Genomic DNA, 11,133 nt, shown 5'->3' on the forward strand with positions numbered 1-11,133 from the left:
TTGTTTCAGACCTTTATTTCTTCTGTGGAACACAAAAGGTGAATTTTTAAAGAACACCCTGAGCCACAATGACAGTGACAAAACAGCACCATAAATACATCATAAAAACAGTCCATAAAGGCCCGTTCGTGCCAAGAATGATAAATATAATAATAACTATACTACACCAATACATTCTAGGGCTTTTCACACTGCGCTTAACCCCAGGTTATCGTCATTCTAAACACCACTTTTAACCCCGGGTAAAGGAACATTTCACACTTGTGATTTAGAAGCTTGTACCGTGTGCAGTGTTAGATTGCTTAGCAACAGACAACAAATCGCATGTCTCATATTTGCCTGCTTTGGACAGTCACGGAAAAACTGAGCATTATAAATAGTAAATTCAGTAAATTCAGTGTTTGAGAGGAAAAATGTCAAATGCTGACAGAAAACATGACAATTTGACTGAAGAACAGACCAATTCATTCTTACCTTTTTAGTCAGAAATGTCCATTCAGTATAAACTCAATAATACATTCAGCAATACGAGGATGCACATTGCTAAAGCTAGCCTAGTAAAGCTTATGTAAACAGGTCGCGTGCTGTGTTTATCCAATCAACGACACTGACAGCGCAAATATGCAAATAAGAATGTTAACCCAGGGTTTAGGAATGAACAATGTGAAACGTCAGCTTATGAATACACAGGATTAATTGTTAACCCAAGGTAAATTATGAGCAGAGTGAAACGTGAGGCAAGAAAAGCCAGGATTTGGTTTACCCGGGGTTCAGAATGAACTATTTCAAGTGTGAAAAGCCCTTCAGTTTATTACAAGTAACACCTCACACTCTTTTCAGTCAGCTAGATTCTGATTGGCTGTCAATGTTTTTATATTTTAATAAATCGCTCTGAAAGTGATTCCAACAATATTGTTCCTCTGTGTCGTTATCAATCATTGTGGTGTTGACTCTTAGTTCACAGGACTTAAGACTTGTGAACTATATTTCAAGTCTTCTGAAGTTATATAATGTCATTATTCACTATATATCTTGACAACTTCTTCATGAGAAATCATGAGAGAAAGAGAATGAATCATTCTTTTGAGTCATCCTTCTGAATGAATCTGTTGATGCAGTTCATAGAACTGGTTGGAATGATTGTTCCCCGGATCAGATTTATTTGGTTCTTGAGTTCAATTAATCACAACAGCTCACTGACATGAAATAAAGCACAGGAGACCATTTCAAAAAAATATGTTTAAGGTACTTTTACATCCATTTTGAAGCTTAAAATCTTCAGTGACCATTGCGAATAAATAAACCACCAAAGCATTTCCATTTTGTGTTCAACGGAAGCCACACAGGTTTGTAATAACACGAAGATGAGTATATTACGACAATTTACTATCACTTTAAACCATTACATTTCCTGCAGGTTTTTTTAAACACATAATTTATTACAGGGTGATGATTCCCAGATAATAATTTATGTATTCCTGGCACTGTGACTCTCACCATTGCATTTTCTGTTTGACTTAATAAACCGTAATTGCTGGCAGCAATCAGTCTATTACGCTACTTCCTCTCATTCGAATCATTTAAATCATTTGAAATAGATTGTGGCACAATGAATATCATTTTTCAGACTTTCAAAAGGAGGAAGAGCAATTAAAGCTCGTCGATTAAGCCTATGTCAGGCAGAATGCATTTCAACAGTGACTGAAGAGAAATAGAAACACTCCCTCTGAGGTGATATCTTTAAATGAATAACCTGACATGATTAAACTTGATCAATTAAATATTTCTGAGTGGAAAATTGAACCCCTTTTTCAAGCACATTACCATCAAAGTGAAGGCTGTAAATAGCATAAACAATAGCAAAAGCGCCGCTAGCAAACCGTAATGCCACTCTGAAGTACGATTAAACAGGTAGGTGATTAAAATCGTATGATATTCGCTTTAGAAAGAGCAAAAACATAATTAGAGAGACAGGAAATGAGCCTAGAAACATCAGCCAAGACACCACATTGTTTCTTCAGCTGCTATTAAGCAGCATAGCTTGTCCCGCAACAAATAACACTAGTCTATATTTTGCTTGTTGACAGCACATTCACTCCCGCCCTCCTGCTTTGCACTCTCAACTCGCCGTATTGTTTACGTGCGTCTATACCGGCTCCTCCTCATTAGAAAAGGGCGACAGAGGCGGCGCCCAAGCAGGGACTCCCGCCGTGTCAATCACATCCACTGCTCCAACTATCTTACAGCAATGATGTGCCAATCAATATTTCAGGACAGATTGATGAGCCGAGGCTGTTTAGAGGAGACCGAGGCCCAATCCATTCGCCAGATGAGATTTTGAGGTTCTCCGGTAATTCTGAGCCTAGTATTATCAATGTGATTCATTGAATCTAAACAACAAGAATTATTCTGACTGAATGAACGGCCATCAGCCAAAGTCACATAAAATGGCTTACTCATTTGCCATGTTGGTTATGTGATGTGGTGAGGGGCACTGAAACACGGTACATCTGTGATTGTGAATAAAAGGAGATTATTTCACAGCAAATGTGCTTCCCTTCAAAGCTGGTAGGACAGCTGTTGCACAGAGTCACAAGTGTAATATCCATCAAAAAGCCCCCTGCTTATCAAAAAGACATTCAGTCAGTTACATGTCATTAGACAGTCTTATCTCCTCATTGCCTTTTATCAAACACTGGCAATTACAAAGTGTTTTTCTTTTCTTTTTTTTTTCTTTTTTTTTTCTCCTGGATCACTCCAGTAATAAAATAATAACAGATACCATTAATTATTCCACATCATTCAAAGTTTTTTTTATTTTTTATTATTGTTTTTGTTTGTTGTTTTGGGGGTTTTTTGGAAGAAATTTATACTTTTATTCAGCAAGAGTGCATTGAATTGGTCAATAGTGACAGTGAAGACGTTTATAATGTTACAAGATATCTGTTTCCAATAAATGCTGCTCTTTTGAACTTTCTATTCATCAAAGAATCATGAAAAAATCAGCACTGTTTTTTCAAATGTTGATAATAATAAGTTATGTTTCTTGAACATAAAATTAGCATATTTTAATGATTTCTAAAAAAAATAAATAATAATAATTATAATAATAATCATGTGACACTGAAGACTGATGCTGAAAATTCAGCAATTCTTTGATCACAGGAATAAAATACATATTCAAATAGGAAATGGTTATTTTAAATTGTAATAATATTTCACAATATTACAGATTTTACTGAATTTTTGATCAAATATGTGCAGCCTTCATGAGAAAAGAAAAATACCTAAAAATATTAAATATTAAAAATAAAAATTACAGACACAAGCTTTTGAACAGTGTGACAAAGACAAATGGCAGACCTTGAAATTCTACACTATTCTGTCTAAATACATGTAAAATTAATAAATAAATTGAATATTTTTACATGCTACAAGTGAATCTAGGCATTGCAGCATTATAATGTACAGTATGAAAAAATAATACTCATTTTGCTAAAGATTTGGAAAGGTAATCTAATCTAAAAATAAGTGAAATAAGCACAATATACACTACCGTTCAAAAGTTTGGGGTCAGTAAGATTTTTTAATGTTTTAAAAGAAGTATCATCTGCTCACCAAGCCTGCATTTATTTGATTAAAAATACAAACAAAAACAGTAATATTGTGAAATATTATTTGAATTTAAAACAGCTGTTTTCTATGTCAATACACAGTAAAGTGTAATTTATTTCTGTGATCAAAGCTGAATTTTCAGCATCATTACTCCAGTCTTCAATGTCACATGATCCTTCAGAAATCATTCTAATATATGATGATTTGCTGCTCAAGAAACATTTATGATTATTATCAACGTTGTGTACAAATTTTTTTCAGAATTTTTTGATGAATAGAAAGTTCAAAAGAACAGCATTTATTTAAAATAGAATATTTTCCAACATTATAATTGTCTTTACTGTAACTTTTGATCAGTTTAACTCATTCTTGATGAATAAAAGTATTGATTAATTTTATTTCTATCCCCCAAAAATAAAATTTAAATTCTTACTGACACCAGACTTTTGAATGGTAGTGTTTAATGTTACAAAAGATTTAGATTTCAGACAAATGCTGTTCTGTTGAACTTTCTATTGATCATAGCATCATGAAATAAAAATGTAAATAACTGTTTTCAACATTGATAATAATCATAAATGTTTATTGAGCAGCAAATCAGCATATTAGAAGGATCATGTGATACTGAAGACTGGAGTAATGATGCTGAAAATTCAGCTTTGATCACAGGAATAAATTACACTTTACTGTATATTGACATACCAAACAGCTGTTTTAAATTGGAATAATAATTCACAATATTACTGTTTTTGTTTGTATTTTTAATCAAATAAATGCAGGCTTGGTGAGCAGAAGATACTTCTTTTAAAACATTAAAAAATCTTACTGACCCCAAACTTTTGAACGGTAGTGTATCTACCATTAAAAACACTAAAATCATCTAATATTGACCAAAAACCCACATAGCACCAATATATTGTGCATCTCTGTTATTTTTACCTCTCTTCTCTTTTCATTCTGTATTTTCTAGCATGTGTGCATTTTCTGTCAGTGTGTGCAAAAATAACATATTCGCTGATTTGGTATAACAAGACTAATGACACAATAAAAACATGGTTTTTGCTTCCTTGCAGGCATCCTGTCCCGAGCGTGCATGTTAAAGTGCTGTACAACACCATTTGGTAATTTCTACACTACAAACACTCATCTGTGAAATTACTGTAAAATGCATAAAAACACCACAGTCTTGCAGGTCGAAATGAACATCCAAAACCTAGAGTATTTCAGAGGTCCTTCTAGTGGCACAAAAGTCACAGGCCTACCTCAGACGTGTAGTTTGAACGCAATGTTTGTCATATTTGTCACGAATCCTCCCCCTCAGAGAATGAATAATTTACCTGAGCAAGTCATATCAAATGGAACTTAAAAGGTATTTGTCTTTGCTCTTGAGTAATCCAAATGTTTTCCTTTGAACCAGATGTATTATTCATCGAGCCCTTGCACGCTGTGGCAGAGACTGTGTGTACCTGAGTGCGACTCTCAGCGTACGGTGCTCAACGTTTCCGCGTTCGTGCTGTTCTACATCACACCTGCACTCAGGGTGACAGATACCCCATCTCTCCAACACTCCCTCCATAAAATCACCACAGACTTGGACCCGTTTCAGATGCATGCAGTGCGTTACCGTGTGTGGTTGCTGTGAAATATGGCGTTCTGTCTCCAGCACTATGGCTTTAGATAAGGCTTGAGTGTTAGCCAGACTGCTTGTGATGCAAGATCACAGTGAAGGATCTGTCTCTCTTTCCCTCCGTTTCATTCCCTCTTGGTCCTGCTCTAAGGATTTAATACCACTATTGATTTCTACATTTTAAAAGAGCCTTTCAAATGGCATCAGCAAATGAACTTAGAAACTTTGTCCTCCAGCATGCCTTTGAACTCTGGGATTTGATGAGGAGGTGCTGCTCATTGTAGACGAAATTACTAGTACTGTCAATCGATTCAAAATTTAACCTAATTAACTACATGAAATGCTGATTAATGGATCAAATTAATCACTCAGTGTTGTAGTAGAGACCAGTTAATTTGAGTCCAGGACAAGACAAAGACCATGAAAACATGGTCTTGGATTCAGCCTCAACACATATAATCACATATATCAATATTTTTAGGGGAGAAATCCCTCAAATTAAAATAATTCATAGAGATTATTGTAGAAGATGAGCAAAACATGCACTAAACATTACAAAAAGTGGCTTTATATGGATGTTCCACCCGAAAAAATTCTCAGTAATGCTTTATTTTGATATTCCACTTTTTCTACTTACCTTAAGTAACTTTAAGCAACTACATGTCAACAACCAGTCATTAGAATATTAGTAGACTGTCTGCTTAATATATGCAAACACTTTATTTTGATGCTTCCCAGCAGACAACTAGTCTAATTAGAGTTAGTTGACATGTTGTTGCAAAGTTACTTATAGTTAGTAGCAGTGTAACGCTGCATTCACACGGGGCGTCAGCGTCAACGCTTGACGGAGGGCATGTCTGAAGCTTGTGTTGACACGACCATTATAGTGATTACAGCCAATCACATTACTGTCTGGTGTTGCACGAATGCAATTGGCTAGCGACTGCTGTAGGGAATTTGCATAGGGCCATCTGATTGGATGACGCCTGCGTTGGTGCTTGAAAAATTAAGAAATCTTAAACTTCTGCCGCTTGCAACGCGAGTGAATCGACGCGACGGAACCCACAATTCAGTTCGGCAACGCATGACGTCACCCATTCAAAGTAAATGAGAAGCGTTAACGCCGGCGCCCCATGTGTAACGCATTAAAAGTAATGCAAGTTACGTAATCGGATTACTTTTTTCAAGTAACTAGTAAAGTAATGCATTACTTTTAAATTTACAACAAAATATCTGAGTTACTTTTTTAAATAAGTAACCCAAGTTACGTGCTAAAATGTAAGTTATTTTATATAGTAATGCTGCTTTCACGTGCTCTCTGAATTATCATAAATATGAGTTTCCTAAGTAAAATATTGCACGTGAACGCCCTCTCATGTCGAAACTTGAATGCAATAACCTCGTTATTACGACTTCAGAAGTGGGAATTATCAATTTCCTATAGCATGCTTATAGATGCTTATTCTAGTTCTAGACTAAATGTGAACAAACATTTACTCATTTTCTTCTTCTCCTGCATCCTGTATTCCAGAATGGCAGCACAGCTGAAAGGCTTGTTTGAACTGCGCCCTCTACTGTACAGGCGTGAATTTGCATTTCCTTCAGCCTGAGGCTTGTTCATTTCACTTTTGGTGTGAAAGTGCCTTTACATTTGCCAAAAATAAAACTTTTTTTGTTGTTATAAATACAAACAAACTGCCCAGTTCAGATGAGAAAAAGTAACACAAAAGTAATTACTTTCCATAAAAAGTAACTAAGTAACGCAATAAATTACTTTTTTAGGGAGTAACACAATATTGTAATGCATTACACTTCAAAGTAACTTCCCCAACACTAGCTAGTAGAATGTCTAAAGTGGACTATTGAAATAAAGTGTAACCAAATCCTCTCATTTACTCAGCCTCACTTCATCCTTCTGTGGAACAGTTTTTTTTTTAAAAAAAGGTTAATTTTGTAAAAGAGTTTTAGAAAAAATAATCAGTTTTCACAAAGTGCTGATTGAATGCAAAGATGCATTCAACTTATCAAAGTGACAGTAAAGACTTTTACATTGTTACATTTCTACTTGAACTTACTGTATGAACCTGCATTTGGCAGCTGGCCAGAAGTGATGCTTTATGTTGTAGTTTTCAGTTTCTTTTATTTTTATATCATTGAGTATAAGGCCGGGTTCACACCGCAAGCGGCAGCAGAGCAGAAGCAGCGCGTATTGTTTCGGCGTCCATGTTAACAGATGAGAGCGTTCACACCGCACGCAGAGGCTGCGCGGCAGCGCGGAGCAGGAGCAGAGCAGAAGCAGCAGTGCCGCGATCGTTTCGGCGCTGGGTCTATTTTTGCTGCTCTGCTAACGCTCAATTAAAGTGAAAGTACACCTTTGATGGACAAAATAAAAGTGATTTCACACAAAAAGTGCTCAAAATGCACAGAATAAGCATATCTAGTGTGTTTTAACAAGAATTGAAGTATGTCAGGAGAGAAAATTAATATTAAAAAATATTTATAGAAGATTTACTCATTTAAACGTGTTTTTAATTATTCAGTTTGGGTTAAAGTATGGTTTATTATAGAAAACTAAACTAGCCAGAAAATATAATATATAAACATTATTTTAGTTATTACACAGACAGCCATATAGGCTCTTGCATACCCAAATCAAACCCGAGTTTGCTGTCTTTTTCGCCGAGTTTGCAGTCTTGTAAACATGTTCATGCGTCAGATGATGTAAAACACAAAGCTTACCTCATTCGTGTGCAGCAATGGATGACAGGAGGCTTTTATTTATTTATTTATTTATTTTTATTTAGGCTTTATGTTTATATGTGAGTGTTGTACACCTTGCATGTCAACAAACTTTCAAGACTATCAAGTTTAACAATGACCAATTATAAAAACAAATTTATAGCTGTCTTTGTAAAGAAATGCTCACTTTATATGCAGCTTCGAGCCGCTGCTGTGACGCTGTACAAACGCTTCCAATGTGAATACTCGCACGTCTCTGCAGCTGCAGTTCCCGCTCACGCGCTGCTAACGCGCTGCTTCCGCTCTGCTGCCGCTTGCGGTGTGAACCCGGCGTAAGTCTACTACTGACCTACAATCCACAGAAATACATTTTTCGCATATGCACGTCTCAGATAGTGTGTTTCCTTTCTATTTATTCCTAATGGGTTATTGATATTAATGTAACAATCTATGGCTTCACCACCACAACTTGTAAACTACATGCCAAACAAAACTAAGTTCAGTAGAAACGCCAGTATGATGGATATGGTCATTTTACCTATGAATGCCCTCTATCTGGCATCCCCAAGCTGACACACACACACACACACACACACACATCTTGTTTGGACTGACTCCCAGATCAATTTGCATCATGCAGGGGAAGATCTTAATGTGGACAGACACCCTGGCTAGTGTTTACCCCTAAACTGCAGTACTTGTATTATATTATATTATACTAGCTGGGCCTCTCATGACATATCATTATCTCCAGTCAACTGCTAGCTGTCATGGGGAGCAGGAATAATCTCTAATGTTATTACTTTTTTGTTTTGAGAGCTTTTTTTCTTTGTAGTTTAAACAGTATTAGCTGATATTTTGAAAAGAATTTGCAATATAATACCGCAGTAGTCCTTATCTGAAGATTAAAAGATATACAGTATAGGATTGTGGTATGAAGTACATTTTCTCACAGTCTACCTTGTATACAGTGGTCCCAAAAGTAAACCACCATTGAAAAATTTGGGGTCGTTAGGATTTATTAAGGCAATTAATACTGTTATTCAGCAAGGATGCATTCAACTTATCAAAGTGACAGTAATGACTTTTGCATTGTTTTAAAAGATTTCTACTTCAAATAAATTCTGTTCTTTGGAACATTAGTACTAGACTGGAATAATGATGCTGATTCAGCTTTGTCATCACAAGAATAAATTACATTTAAAATTTGATAAAATAGAAAACAGTCACACAGTTGCTGAGTTGCTGAAAATACTGGTTAACCAAGGATTTTTTTTTTTTTTTTTTGGTAACAAGTTCTCATTTAGGATAACAAACATGCCTGCAAAGCTTTGACACTCTTATGTGTTGTGGAATATGTGTATTTCTGATGATTTTATTGTTCACGCGTCAGTTTGACCCGCAATTTCATGGTTAACTGCAGCTGCACAGACCCAAAATAAAGATAATAAAATTGATGTATTTTTTATGTCAGTTTCTCAGCTACACTCTGAGGGTATTTAAATTTACATTTATGCATTTGACAGACAAAGAAATGTGCACTGCTTTGAAGGCGTACATTTTTATCAGTTCAAGAACGTTAATTTCGCTGGGAATTGAACGCATGATTTTGAGCTCAAGGAAAGCACACATCCACACAAACATTTCAAATAATAATAATAATAATTAAAAGTTAAAATACTATACCCTCCCTTTTTTTTTCTACACATTGTGATTTTTCATGAATTTTACTGAATCAAATTATGGTCAGTGTATGTAGATAGAAATGGATCATTCTATGGTCATAAAAACATAACGGTTCATTATGTAAGGTCTTTATAAACCACTGAAAACATAGTTATGTATATTATATTGCATTTCTGTCAATAGATCCTCCTCAAATTGCACCTTTAAAGGGATAGTTCACCCAAAAATGAAAATTTTATGTTTATCTGCTTACCCCCAGGTCATCCAAGATGTAGGTGACTTTGTTTCTTCAGTAGAACACAAATGATGATTTTAACTCCAAGTAAAAAAGTCAGTCAAATAATGCGATTGGATGGGAACTTCTACTATAAAAGTAAATAAAACTTGTATAGACAAGTCTAAATTAAACCCTGCAGCTCATGACGACACATTGATGTCCTAAGACATGAAACGATCGGTTTGTGCGAGAAACCAAACAGTATTTATATAATTTTTTACCTCTAATACACCACTATGTTCAACTCCGTTTAGCACTCGCTTAGTGTGGTCTAATCGCGTTCTGACAGCGGCAGTGATGTCTGTCAGAGCGCGATCAGACCACACTAAGTGAGTACTGAACGCAGTTGGACATACTTGGATGCGCTGGGGGTAAGCAGATAAACATCAAATTTTCATTTTTGGGTGAACTATCCCCTCAACTGTATTGTTTGATCAAGTAAATACAGCTTTTGTGAGCATAAGAGAATAAAAACGTAAAAAAAACTTGTTACCGACCCCAAACTTTTAAATGGTATACTGTACAGTATTTGGACAATATCAGACACTTAAGTCACAATGTCTGAATTGTATTATTATACGGCACTTGGTTTTATATTTTGTTTTACAATGCAAATGCATTTTTTTTTTTTTTTTTTTGTGGCTATATATCTAAATTCTTTCTCTTGTTTGTGTTTTTTTCCTCCCCTAAATCTATAATCTATCATCTAATGTTACATATTGTCACATAGTAATGAATTATGCTTGATTTTTTACTGTTTGTCTTGAAAATGTCTCACTTGGTGGGAGCTTGACAGTGATTTGTCACTATACTGGCACCGGATGGCTTTTGCCAACTTCATTACAACAATGAATCCGCAAGCGGCCTATTCCAGTAGGAGCCAGCAGGACGCTTGCACGCACAAATGGATAGCTTGCCTAATGAGCGCCCGTTCAGTGTCTTTCACTTAATTAGTTTCCCATGCTTTCAGTCTGTAAATAAGTCTGAAATGTACACACCAATCTAATGATGCTCAAAATCTCCCCTTGAAGTGATCTTTGTTAATGCTTGGTTGAAAATGATTTCTTCTACTGTTGTCCTAACATATAAAATGAGTGCATGGCTTATTTTAATCAAGTCAACAGTCATAAAGTACTGCTTATGACAATTCCAATATATATGGAATGGACAAGTTGATTGGTTGGCCTCC

The sequence above is a fragment of the Chanodichthys erythropterus genome, chromosome 3 (genome assembly GCF_024489055.1).
Source record: "Chanodichthys erythropterus isolate Z2021 chromosome 3, ASM2448905v1, whole genome shotgun sequence".
Taxonomy (NCBI): Eukaryota; Metazoa; Chordata; class Actinopteri; order Cypriniformes; family Xenocyprididae; genus Chanodichthys; species Chanodichthys erythropterus.